We start from the raw sequence: 13,915 nt of genomic DNA, 5'->3' as shown, positions 1-13,915 counted from the left end.
GTCTGTACAGAAATTTTGTTTGTATTGTGGCTTGGGCCGAGGTCTAAACACCTCTTAAGTGTGCACTGTCTTCAACAGAAGCCAATTTGTTCTGCAAAAGGGGGAGAAATGGGCTGGTAGTGTGGAACAGGTGAAAAAACCTGTTTTATTGCAACTTGGTCTGTGTGCAAAGTAGCACCTGTAGGTATGAATTGTTAAAGTGTGCAAATATTTTGTCTTTTCCTCTGATTAAAGGAACCTCAATGTTTATCTAGTAGGTAGCAGGCACAGTGACAGCTAATGCCAAGGGAAGTTTCATAAAGGAAATGGCTGCTGGATTTCAGGGAGAAATGTTAAACAATGTGCTAAGCTCAAAATGTAGGATGAAATAGAGAATTAATTGCTTCTGGGGAACAGGGGAAGTGGAATCTATGGATGCAAGAAAGCTGAAACAAGAATTATTAATTGAATCAAGGTTTGTCCAGGCCCATGTAGTTCAGGTTTCAACACCATCTCCCACAGATCTCTTGCTGGGAGCTGCAGGGTGAGCAACCAGTGGGTGCACCCCAGGAGTCAGGATGAGAGGGGATACACTGCTCTCCATATAGTCCTCCAGCAGTCACTGCAATTATCACAACCCATTCTTTGTAAGCCAGGCAAAAGGGCTTGTCCTCTTTCCAGAGAGATCAAGCCTGAAATGTAAAAATAGTCCGATTTGGACTGGAGCTTAAACCTAAAGTGATTACATGACTTCTATTAAAGCAAAAAGCAAACAAGCAAACCCTGTTTTCCTCTGGTGATTATGTAACTCAAAAATCAGATGAATGGGCAGTCTTCAAAGCCATGGCCAGAGGAAAACACCTGTACAACTTGAGCCCAGTGGCTGTGTGCTGCAGGAACTGGTGCTCTGATGGAGGCTGACCCTTGGAAGCACTGTTCATGCCCTGCACATACCTTGCAGCCTGCTGCTCCTTCTCTTCAAGGGCACATGTGCCTCTTCCTGCCTATATTTGGTGGTGTCATAACCTCTCCTTCAGTGTGGTGTTTCTTACTGCACTGTTGTCTCTCTGCTACAAGGTATAGAGCTGCTCTCTCAGGCATTTGGAAGTTGGAGACTGCAAGCCAACTGGTTTTGCCCTTGTCTGTCAGCAGCACAGGCAGCAGGGATGCTGTGTGTTGTACTGAGAGAAGTAACAACAGCAAAAGAGGTTACATTTACAGACTCTGCCTACACAGTACACGCTTCTGTAGAGTCTCACAGACATGTGATCTGAATGGCAGACCAGGATTTCTCTGCAAAGATCTTCAGTAAAAATTTGTGTAAATAAGTACCTGCTGGGGTCCTGCTGTGGAGATTTCCCTTAGTACAAGGAAGTTTACTTAAGTGACGGTTACATACCTCAAATGATGGTGTTCTTGAATCATCAGCAGCTGAGAGATAGTTGTATATTGTGAATTGTGCTCTGTGTGATTTCTCAAGTGCCTTTGTCCTCACTGTGGGTCATCAGTCAGTCTCTCAGCTGCAACTTGCTGCTGAGTGTGCTACATGTTTTTATAAATGCTGCTGCTGAAGGATATGGTTTTTCATCTTTTTGATACATAGCTTGAAGGCTTTAAATTTTTCCTGGCCTGAAATCCTTCTGAAAACCTGGCTTGTGTAAAGCCATCACAGAGTGGCAGATTTGCGTGCGTATCTCTGAACTCACGGCCCTCCTGGCTGGGTGTCCAGCAGGTATCTGGCCCCTTCACCTGGCAGAGTGGTGGCAGGGGAAGTGAATTATTTCCTGTCATCTTCCTGTTGCTCTGGAAGTAAAGTGTTAGTGTGGGAAAGAGCACTGCAAAAACATATTCATTAAAGATTAATGTGGGAAAGATAGGTTTTTAGGGGATAATGGATATGCTGAGAGTGTGTAGGTAAGGCAGGGAGCTGCCATATCAGTAGAGTTATGGGCAGGACCTGGAGGATGCCTTGCCCACACTGCTGAATGTGTAGGGTTACCTGCACAAGTGGAACCAGCACTTGGGCTTTAACCCAGGGTGGTAGCAAGGACTAGGCTCACATGCCAGGTCCAAAATGTGTGTGAGAGCTGGGACAACAGCCATGGAAGAACTAAGGATTATTCTGAAGTGAAGGTATTTGTCTGGGAGGGAGGTAAGGAGCTCTGGGCTCCTCTAAACAGCTGGGTTACTGAGTCAGAGGCACTGAGAAATAAAAAGCTGAGCAGTCCAACATGCTCCATATTGGTGATGGCACAAGCCCTTTGCCCTGTGCTGCTGTACTTTGTAGGGTTTCTTTCTTGCACTTCAGCCTCTTGTATCATATCCTCAGGCTATTTGCTTTGCTCAAAGGTTATCAGCATTCTCCTAACCCCTAAGAAAGGGGATGGATTGTTTCTTCTCCAGGGACAGTTCACAGTCAGAACTAAGTAGAAAAAGAGGCTTCTTTATGTGACAGCAATGGGATCCTACTCCCAGCAAAATGGCCTCTCCTTCACACTTTGTGGGAAGGCCCCACTGCCAGCCCCAATTGCCTGCACATCACAGGATAGAAACAGGAGAGACAGGCAAACCTCAGAGACAGAGCTGGGTGTTTGAGGGTGTGGCAGGGGTTCCGAGTTTGCAGCAGATTTTCTGCAATGAGTTGCAAAAGGCATTTGCAATGTTTGCTGTCAGAGGGGCAAAAAAACCCAATAGTACAAAGAGGTGTGACCTAATCCCCAAAATGTAACTCATGGTAGTGTTCACTCCTTGATCGCTATCAATAATATCCAGCAAATATGTGAATGCCCCAAGTCTTAACTATCTCTAATGTATTGCTGAAGTGTGAAGAGACTTGTCTAATGCTCTGCTGCTACAGCATCCTGACAGCTCCTTTGCTTCAGAGACCTCTTGTAAAGACATTGATAGTTACAATGGGATGGGGACGGAATAAAAGAAGGAGCCAAATTAAAGCACATTTTATGTAAAAACATGTGTAAACATAGATACCTTGACCCTGAGTCTGTGATTTTCCTTGCATTCAATTTGCTCAAGACTTGCATTTAGTTGTCACAGCTGCTGCCCATGTCAGCCTGTTCTCATGGTCCTCAGCTGCTGCAGAGTACACTGGGTCTGCCTGATCCAGTTTGGCACCTCTGAGCATCACACTGGTGATGCTTTGAAGCTATCTGCTGGGGAGAGAAGATGCCTATGGAGAATGTCTGGTGAAATTTAGACATAATTCTACTTCCTGTAACCCTATCTATGAAAAGGACTGTGTTTCTTCAAAGGAAAACAGAGCCAGCAAACTATCATGCTCAGTCTAGGCACTAAAATTTCTTGTTCTTGAGGTATTTAAAGAATTCTGCATTATTGATCATGATATCCAATGGTACTGGATCCTTTATACATAACTTGATTCCTTCAGCAATCTGCACTGATTGCATTTATTGCCACATTACAAAAGCTGGTTGATTTTTTCCTGAAGAGCTCTACCTAAATGTGTACCCTTTCCTACCAAATGATGCACCTCATTCTCTGTGCCTGAGATGCATTGCACAAGTTACCCCTTGGTTGTGCTCTTCCAGATGATAGGCAGGCTTTCTCCTTCTCTTCCCTCATATTTCTTGACTTCTCTGTTATATATGTGAAAATGCCTTCTGTTACGCTAGACCTGCATTGGGCACTGGGTAGTGGAGCTGATCCATTGCTCTGCTGGATCTGGTTCATCACACACAAATTATACCTAGAATTACCTCCTTAGAGTTTTATTGCTTTTTTCCCTTTTCCCTGTTTATGGTCTCATTGGGGTTTTCTGGATCTGTGGTCTGTCCCAAGGTAATGCAGAGCCCCTGCAAAGGGGCTGCAACCACAGGTGAGCCCTGTCTCTTGTAGGACAGTTGTAATGCAAGATTCTTGTCTGAACCATGATTGGGTGTAATGCAATAGTCAGAACACCCCAAGAAAGGTGAGGAACCAAAACCCACATCAGGCTGAACACCCTTAAGGCTCCTAGATGGAGGGCTCCAGACCACCAAACTGGCCTTTTCACAAGCCCTCCTCAGTGTGTTGGATGTAAGCAGTTTTATCAGCTCTGTGGTTCTGCTGCTTGCACACTATTCTGCCATCCTGCCTGTGCTCTGTGCCTTGTTCATCATGGTGCCACGCTGCAAGAGCTGTTCAGGTGGGGTAGCCCTCTGACCTGTTCCTTGTGCTCTGCTCTAGAAATGCCTCATTTGCTCAGGCTCAGGAAAGGTTTATCTTTTTTTCCTAGTACATCATTAGTCTCATAAAAGACTTAAGCGACTCTGTTCAGTGGTGCAGAAAAACAGACTGTGTTTTCTGTCTGGTGGCTCTTGCTTCTTTTTAGTTTTCTCTGAGTCTCATTCTTTCCCTGTGTCCCTCTGGTCTCCTAGTTTGTCCCAAGCCATGCACTATCAGGGGCTCTTAAACTTGTTTCTGCCTTTCTACCACCACTTTCCTCCATGCATCTCCTTGTGCTTACATAGAGACACACTGTCCTCTTGGTCATGTCTTCACCCAGTGTCTGGGGCAGGGTGCTCAAGAACAGTGGCTCCTTTTTCAGCAACACCTGTCCAAGGACCCTGGCCATCTCCCAGGCTTCGTCATGTTCATCTGCCAACCCAGGTCTGCCCTCACCTCCCTTTCCCTCCAAGAGTCTTGAACAACTCTTCCTTCCCAGCAGTACCTCCTGTGCTGCTGTGCACATACCCAGCTACTGCATTGTGTGTGCACACACCCAGCCCAGTCCTTGTGGACCTGGCAGAGCTTGTACATTCAGTTGTGTTTTACCTGTGATGTGGCACCATTCCTGCCCTTTGTGAGCTGTTCCAGGAGTAATGCTGGTTTGCTGGACTGGAGCCCCTATGACAGGCCCAGGTTGCCCTCCCCACAAACACATCATAGGCACTGAATATGAGCAGTGCCTGCCAGTGCTGCTAAAGGGCTGCTGGCACACTTGTCCTGACTTGCCTGTAGCAGTTCAGTCCATATTTGCTCTGTGTTTTGAAATCTTTCAGGAAGGGCAGAATGAAATCTGTTGGGTTTGGCAGTGAGACTTCTCAGCCCTTCCTTCTGCTCAGAGCAGGGGGGATGTCCATGTATTTTTATCTCTACTTTGATGTCGAATTCCATGTCTTTATTTGGCTTGCAATCTCCTTCCCTCTGCCAGGATGCCTCTGGCTGTACCTGGTTTTATCCAGCACTTTGGCATCCATGCAGGGATTCTTGTGAGAGTGGTGGCCACCGCCTTGTTCTCCACCTGTTATGAAGATTTGGGGATAGGGTGAGGCCCTGGGTAACAGTTGCATCTGGTGGATAGAGTTAATCCCTGGAGTCTTGAGCATCTCCTGTTTTACTGGCCCGCCTGGTTTCCTGCCTCCAGCCCATGCCCTGCTGGGGTAAGGTTACTGAAGATGGAGGGGGGTGGGAGCCATGAGGGGAGTGTGTCTATTTTGAGGAGCCAGATTTGGTTACCACTCCAAACACGTGGCATGCCAGAGACACTGGGGTATCGCTGGCAGGGAGATGTGTGCTACTGTGGCGGGGGGCAGGAGCTGCACCATGGGAGCAGGAGAGCATGGCCAAGGACCTGCCAGGTTGCAGGACCCACTTTTCTTTACCCAGGTGATTGCAGAGATAAAATGTGTCAAATACCAGGAAGCAGTGGCATTGGAAGGGTGTATAGCAGTTAATCTAATAAATTACTCCTGCCCCTAAACTCCCCAATACTGTGCTTCCTTGGCAGTGAGGGAGAGGATACAGATCTGTTTTTTGTGCAGATAGCCATGGTGAAATGACTCATCTGAGGATGTGGGGGGTTTGTGGCACAAGTATGACCAAAGCCTGGTTCACAGATGGCCTGGTAGATCTGTAATTTATCTGCTAGATGGTAATGCGTGTTGCAGAGATTGCTCATAGATGCAGTATTTTGAATATCTACAGATAATGATAAGGCATTGTTCACATGCAAAGTGCTGTTCAACACACTTTATAAGTCTCTCAAGTACAGAAGCTCAGTTTAGAAAAAGAGAGAGGACATTTCCTGACCTTAGGAACAAGGCACAAAGCAGGATTATGATGAATTAATGTACTCAGCTTGGGCTTGCTCTGATTTCTCTGTGCTTGCTGGTGACATATGGGTGAATGAAGACAGTGTTGCACCTAGATATGTATTTAATGTCATTGTACAGTGTGTGGGCATGCCTAGAAGGAGCTTTCTTATAACAATTTGCATCTGTACCTACCTGGTACCTGATACTTACCCCTCTTTTATAAACCTTTGAAGAGAATAGTATTTCCACCTGCTGACACACAAAAAAAGCTCATTTGGGAAACTTGTCCGCCTGCAGGTTCTTGTCCTACATCCCACACTCCTGCAGTGCTAGCTTCTTCTGCTGACATCCCCAGGATCAAGCACCACAGCACTTGCAGACAGTGCACACATCTTCAGGCACTTCGTGCCCTGCCAAAGAGTTTCACGTGACCCCCCCCACCCCTGCCCCAACTGGAAACATGGAGTTTCTTCCTACGTCTCTTTTGACCCTTACTAATATCCTTTATTTTATCCTCTCCTTCCTCTTTATATGACCAGGTACTGGTCTGGCAAGTGCTTGGCTTTGGGATCTGTGTGTGGTGATTGACTGCCTGGCAGGAGAAACCAGGCAGCTATCTGCTGAGTTGTTACACCAATTTGTCACAACACAAATTTATTGATCTCCTCATTGTCACAAATCTTACAGGAAATAAACCTTGGAGATGTCTACTGCTTTTTTAAATTTTCTGACCAGCAGGTTTGAAAACTGTGAGTGATATCATTGTGAGTGATAAAACACCGATGTACACCCACACAAACTCCTGGTATGATCTCAAGAAATTACATAAGTGTTGTATATATAGACGGTAATCATAGCTCTTTGTCTTAAAAGCAAGATCACATCTCTAATTTGACTACCAATCAGGTTTTGTAATTTTTCTTTCTGAACTACTTGTGCAAACTCTCTTGGTCTTTTCTGAACTTCTCTGTGGTGGATATTTGGTTGGTAGTTGTGCTTGGACCAGTGTTTTGGTCTCACTGCTGCTGTGGTCCTCTGACTTGGTGACCTTAGGCATCACATCTTCACTTAACTAGGGTCTCAATGGGCCAGTCCCCATTCCCCAGCACATACCCTGTATGTGGGCTTTAAAGCCCACAGCAAAATATTTGTGCCTGTTTGTCTTTGTTCCCTGCCTGGCACAGCACATGCAATTCCTATTTGAGAGGCATGTAGGAGAGCTGTATGGGAAAGCATAGCACTGTTTAATGAATAAAAGGGTATTTAAAAAACAAGGCGTTTGTTGTGGCTACGTGCAGACTTTACACCAGACAGTGATGTCAGTGTTCCCAAGAATCACAAGCAGAAAGACAATTCACAGGCACAGCCAGCTGATTAATTTATTCACTAACAGTATTTTTTATGGGCAAGTAGTCTTGAAAATAGTATTTAGGAAATAAAATCTGTAGTCCTTTTTTAAGAATTCTTGACCTATTGTGGAAGTTATTTCATACTTTTCATTATGTGATTCTTGATAAAGCAAAAAGAATCATACTTTCTCAGTCTCTGCATTTTTTTTATATATTGCCACAGTAACCAGAACTAGTGTTGCTGTCTTGCAGTTGTTATTTATTGTGCTGTTTCAAGATACAGGTTCAGCTCTTACTGCTTCTTTGTTTGCAGTCTATCAAAGTTACATATTTTTTCCTTCAGATTTTTACTTATGATATTATGTGGTTCCCTCATGATACTTTTTTTCCCTTCAGGATGCTACTCTGGTGTCTCCTGTTCTCTCAAACTTCTGTGGTAGGTTTTAAAGCTTTCCTACTTTAGCCCCTCATTCATGTTTTACAGTTTTGTGTTCTTTTCCCCAAATAATCCACCAGTTCTCCATCCAAACACATTTTATTACAGCCTCAGTTACCAGTTCAGCCTCTAGATATCTCCCTTTAAAGTTTATTGTATTTGCAATGGGTTTCCTTTTCAGCCCTGATAGAGCTGCTTCTTTGCCCTTGTTTACTTTTCCAGGTCTGTGCTCTAGTGTTTGACACTAACTTCTTGTACCCTGTTTTAGCTTAAGACCTCTTGGAATCATATTTTACTCTTAATGTTACTGAAGATAATGGTTCCATGGGGTTTCTAAGTGCTACAGTAATACAAATACATATTTAAAATTAATCATCTTGCTAGGGCACATTCCTGATGTCCTAACCTAGCAATTTCCTTGCTCTTGGTGCGTGGGCTTTTCAAATAATGTGATAGAGAAGAGTATTGTAGTCACTTAGCAACCAGTACTGGATTTTGAAAGCAAAAATATTGGTTTTGTTTGTAATTTTGTTTTCTGGAACCTTAACACTTGCGTGCTCAGGAAATCAATGCAGTGTTTGCAGGGTTGCAGGATGAAGATGTTGTGTTGGTTTACGGGCTTGTTTGCACACTCATGTGCATGCATACTAACCTGTTTGCTCTCCTTGGTTACAGATTGGATAATGTATTTTCTTGTCCTTTTATACCTGATTTTCGAGAGTGTTGCTGAACTCCACTTACAGGCAGTCAGTGGGAACTTCGGTGCTTAAAAATCTGGAAAAATCTGTTCCTCTGCTGCAGAGGCAGGCTGCGTCCAATGCATCCCCAGCTGTGAAAAGTTCCAACTGCCCTTTATTCAACAGCCAGCCCTTCCAGCTTTGTCCCTGGCAAACTCTGCAATGCAGCTCTGAGTGATCAATGCAAAAGATTTTGGCATAAGAAAACTAAAAGTGTGGATACAGCACAAACCAAATTGAATTGCAAAATAAAAGAGCATAGGCAATTCTCCTGATTGGATTTTTCAGCTTCACATTTATTTAATTAAACCCAGGCATTTTCTAATTAAAACACAGCCCCTGCAGGATTTCCCCCTTGCCGCCTGCGAAGCGGAACGCGGCAGGCAGGGCTCGGGGGAGCCTGTCCTTGGGGATAGGGGTGGCCTCGTCCTGCGGCGACGATTCAGCGGGACAGCCGGGAGGCACCGTGCCCGAGGGGGTGCGGTGACCCGGCCCCGGGGTGGGACACACACACACATCCCGCTTCCAAGGCAGCGCACTGCCCTCTAATGCTGCTCCCTGGTACTGGAGGAGGAAAGCCCTCCGCAGGCTGAAGGGCGCCCCGCGGACGCGCTGCCAAGGCTTGGGAAGGAAAGGGAATTTTTTCGGTCCTGCGGGAAGGGGGAGAATCAGGATATAGTTTGGAGGGGGGCCCCGAAGCCAGCAGAGATGTCAGACTGTCAATCCCTAGGCGAGCCTGGCGCTGCAGCCTTACAGAAGAGCTGCTGTGGTGCCTTCTGTACTTGCTTTTCTTTCTGCAAGTAGACTTCTCCCAAAATTTGCTGTAAAAGAGCTCCAGGTCAGAAATGCTGCCCCAGGGCTTTATTTATAGCTGTGACCTGTCTTAGGTATGGCTTGAGCTGCTGCAGAGGCAAGGCTGCCCTTTGTGAGTGTTGCCCTTTTTGCTTCAGAGAGGCATGTCCAAACTGCACACTGCAGTTATGTCAGAGACGTCCAAAATTACCATATCTTGCAGATCTTGTGGTGGGGGGGGATTTCCATCCCTTGAGCCTATGTCTTAACAGGAGCAGGATTTGCTCCTTCTGCTTTCTAGAAGTGAATGCTTGGAGGTGGATTTGCCTCGGCTTTCTTTGCCAGGGTACCATTGGGTAGGGGCTCTGATGGTCCTGGCAGTGAGGTCAGTAATCAAAGTTGGCCACAGGGAAATGAAAGCAGCAGGAACTGCTGATGTTTTAGATGCTGGCCTGTGGGATCCAGGCTGCAGCACAGCAGAGGCTCCATGAAGCCGTGGTGCTGGAAAGGAAGGGCTGGAGGAAAGCTGCAGAGGTGGGTGGCATGGGGTGACCTCCTTCTGTCACAGGAAGGAGAGTGGTGTGGGGCAGAAAGCTGCCAATAATGGAGTTCACTGTTTTCCTGACCTGAGGGCAACTGGGTAGAGAGCTTGACTGGGAATGGCTCATCATAAGACTGTCATCAGTTGGTTCAAGTCGATAACAATTACAAGGTTTAATTGTAATTTAATTAATTAAAAAAATGTGACTGCTGTGAATAATGATTGTAACCCTTTATTTTCCAGACAGTCATATTGTATGTATTTAGTATGAATTAGAGCTCTCTACATGCATTGACTGGTAAAGGCTCTGCTCCATTAAACCTGTGTTTTAAATGTCATAATAACATCTTTTTAAGTGTTAGGATAGAATTTTTTTTGTTCAGAATTGTGTTTTTCAAGGCTTGAGGAATCTTTTTTGACTCAAGACCTCCTATTCATACATCTTCTGCTGTCTGAGAAAACATAAAAGTTCCCTCAAACACAGGACAACGTGAAAGGGTGAATGTTCAATCAGGCGTGGAAACCCGCCTGATGTCATCTCTTGTTTCCAAGGAAATTTTCCAGCATTCCACTAAGTGTTCCCATGCTTTGATCTCTGGGAAAGAGATACTAGAGTATTCACCATCTTTTGCTGCCACTGAGATGAGAGCTTCCTGCTCACATTATTGCTTGTGAGTCGTGCTCTGGGGTCAACCTCCTGACTGTCTGGCTACCATGTCCTGGGGGATGGATCTGGGGCTGACTGCTCCACATGAGGACTGGAGTGTTCACTCAAGCAAACTTACATCTCTGAGAGTTTCCAGGGTGGCCTTGTGGACCCTTTTCTGTTTTCGCAGAGGGGCACAGCCTCCAGGGGAATAGAGTAGAGGGAGGCAGTGAAAGAGCTACCTGTACACCATTGCACCTTGTGAAGCAGCTGGGGCTGCCTTATTTCTGTTCTGCACCTGAGGCTCAAGAGCAAAGAGCTGCCTGGATTTGGTTTGTGGCTCATCAGCCAAACTTAGAGACAGCTCCAAAATGAACATAGCCCTGCTTCTAAATGCCCTTCTCCCTACACCTCCAAGGCAAACTCTAAACCTTACAGTGCTGTTCAGCTGTGCCAGGAAAATGCTGTCCACATCCTTGCTGACACAGATCTTGATGGATTTGGGGGCATGAATCCTTCTCAGGGATGCACGTAGCCCTGGCTCCATCACCGCTGGGCAGGACAGATGTGAATCCACGTGCATCGGTGACGCAGGCAAACTGGATTTGGCCAGCTGCCGGGGCTTTGAATGTTCATTTTGGGGGAGGGAGGGGGGGAGGGAGGACAGAAGAGGGGAAAACCTGTCCTCTGCCTGCTTCTGGTACTGAGGTGCCTGGGGAGAGAGCAGGGACTGTGAGCAGAGGAGGAGCCAGGGCAAGGCTGCTGCTTTGCCAGGAGATCCTTTCGTTTGATGGCAGAGACATAATATCTTAGGCCCAACGCGCAGGAGCCGGCTGGAGCTGTGTGTTCTCTTCCTCCCTCTGACAGATTTGCGTGCATCTCTGTGTGTTGCTTTGTTTTTCCATCCTGTGTTTTTTAGTAATAATCTCCTCCAAGGTTACAGAGATATCATTTGTCAGGCAAGCCGACAGAGCTCTTTCTTACTATGGGATTACATAAGAGAACACAGGCTTTATTACCATTTTAGGACGTATTAGCATTGTGGATTATTTTCATAGAGACTGAGCACAGTGGCAGCTTTCACTCAGGATTCCCTTGTCCTTCTTTCCCCCCAGTATCTTACTTTTTATAAATTACATACATTAGCGAAAAAAAAAGCAGGAAGCATTCTATGAAGCCTGTCCATGGTCAATGTTATATGTGGAGGGCTGACACAAGTGCCAAGATTGCACTACAAGACTGCTCTCAGAAGGAGGGATTTCAAGGAGATGATGCTGAGCAGCAAGAAAGCAGACATTCCTTCATACTTGCTTGTTCATGTGCCTTCATGTGAGGCTAGGGAGGGCTGCTGCCCCTGCCTTGGTCGTTCTTTGCCTGTGGAATCATGGCAGGTTAAGTCAATGCTTGGTGTCTCACTTGAACAGTGTGTAAAATGGGGAGGTTAATTATGCTGGGGTATCCTGTTGGCCACGGTAATACATGAGACTGTGATTTATTCAGAACATCTTTTCTGTGACAAAGGTTGGCCGTGGAACAGCTGTGTCATACAGGCTGTGCATCTTTTGAGCTGCCAGTAGAGTAGGAAAAGAGCGTGTAGCATTGTTGCAAATAAATGAAACGGCACATTCCTCCCTTGGAAAAGCATTTTGCCATACTTTTAAGTCCTGCATTTATGATGTGTACTATAACCACACTGTGGTGGGATCTCCTCCACAGATGGACTAGCAGGGGATATTTTAGGTCCTTCCACTTTTCCTCAAAACTTTTGGAGAACAGAAATGTTCTTGAGCAAGTCTAAGAGATCACTGAATCGTAAAATTTGGAAATTGATTTCCTCCTCTTGGATGTTCCTCTGCTACAGCACAAAGTGTTGGCATATCTCATGGCTTGGCAGACATGGTAATGGGAAATTTTTGGCCTTCATATCTGCTGGACGTGTCTGTTACACAAAGGGATTCGTCATGAACCTTAAACTGCATCGTGCAAAGCTGATAGACACAAATGCCAAGGCAGATGCCAGCTCACTTGTCAGTGACCAATTTCTATGTCTGGAAAGGAACGTTCTTCCTGGTCTTTTCAGGGATCATAAGCCACCTAATTAGTGTTTCTTCTCCTGATGCTGCTTATATATAACCAGTAACATAAAAGTTGTACTAAACCTGAGCAACTCCCATATATGGCAGTGTTTTTCTCTGCAATCACAACTGTCCTCCAGGGCCAGTCTTATAAGACTGGCAATCAGATAGCTAACTTGTGTCCAAGAGAGAGACTGCTGTCCTGTTTCTTGAATGCTTCTGTTCAGACCTATGCTCCAGTGTGTGCATGTGCATGCCTCTTCCTTGCCAGTAAAATCAATGGGATCTGGGTAGCAAACGTACTCCAGTGGCAGAACAGGCCTCTGCAAAAGAGGTACTTTCTAAGGAGAAGCAAGAACTAAATAAAAAGGATCAGTCATTCTTGAGTGAATACTAAAGAAAGTCAGGGAATTCGAAGTTGTTTGAGATGTAGGGGAAGGTATTGTTTGGTTCTGTGATGCCTGTACTAGAAACTCACATGAGTTCCTGGACAGCCACATACTAGACAGTTATAGGAAACCAGGCTGCAGATATTCTGCTCAAAAAGCTTTTGTTTCCTCTTTGAAATAAGAAGTTTAACCATAGCACTTAGGAAGTAGCTGTGCTGTTGTGAGCCTGGCAATTGTGTTGTTTCAGTGCTTTATCAGTACAGTGCATCCTTACCTGGGGTGTTACTCTGAAAACCATGAGCTTTACCTATAGGCTAATTGCACTGGAGTTTTGACTTCTTTTCTGTCATTTCAAAATACTAGTGTTATTTCTTGCCCATGAATAAATATTCTATTTGCTGCTGTATAGAAATGTGTCCAAGAGAGGAAAAAGATATAAAGTGAAATTCTCATTTTTGTGTCCTGCTTAGACTTACCAACCTTGTGGTCTCTCATGAGCCAGTCTCATGTTTTCTTCTCAACAAAAGGGCCTAAAGACCCTTTAAAGCCCTCAATAGATACAAGTTTCTAGCTAATGACTTGTGGCTGTGTATGTAACAGGATGCTTTGCACACACAAAGTACAAGAGGTTTGGGTCTTTAAGATTTTATTTGGACTCCTTATCCAGTCATAGGGCTCTTGTTGGCCAACAGAAAATGCCCTGTGATCTTTACTTTTTAAAGAAATCTTTACTTTTTACAGAAGAGACTAAGTGTAATGTTTAAATGCTGAGTAAGTCCTTAGAGAAGTGTATTTACAGAAATGCTTTACAATCTAAGATGTCTTATCCTAGCCAAAGTAGGATACTACAGCAGACCCCAGCAAGGCAAACTTGGCTGTGGAAACCAGCCTAAGGAAAAGCTGTTTTGGCTGGAATAA

General features: G+C 45.2%; 1 protein-coding gene across 4 annotated transcripts in view; it reads left to right on the top strand.

Moving 5' to 3' along the window:
* Positions 1-13,915, top strand: part of IGSF11 (immunoglobulin superfamily member 11) — a 137,983-nt gene that overhangs the window by 86,249 nt on the left and 37,819 nt on the right. The window contains exon 1 of one of the 4 annotated variants that reach the window (XM_079305704.1): positions 7,798-7,817. The exons of the other annotated variants lie outside the window; for them this stretch is intronic. The gene's annotated coding sequence lies outside the window, so the exon portion shown is untranslated. Of the gene's footprint in view, positions 1-7,797; positions 7,818-13,915 lie in introns of those variants that run through there. 4 annotated transcript variants of the gene reach the window in all.

This window comes from Erithacus rubecula (genome assembly GCF_903797595.1).
Source record: "Erithacus rubecula genome assembly, chromosome: 1".
In the NCBI taxonomy this organism is placed as follows: Eukaryota; Metazoa; Chordata; class Aves; order Passeriformes; family Muscicapidae; genus Erithacus; species Erithacus rubecula.
Note: the sequence above shows the minus strand (reverse complement) of the source record. Positions and strands in the feature narration are given on the sequence as shown.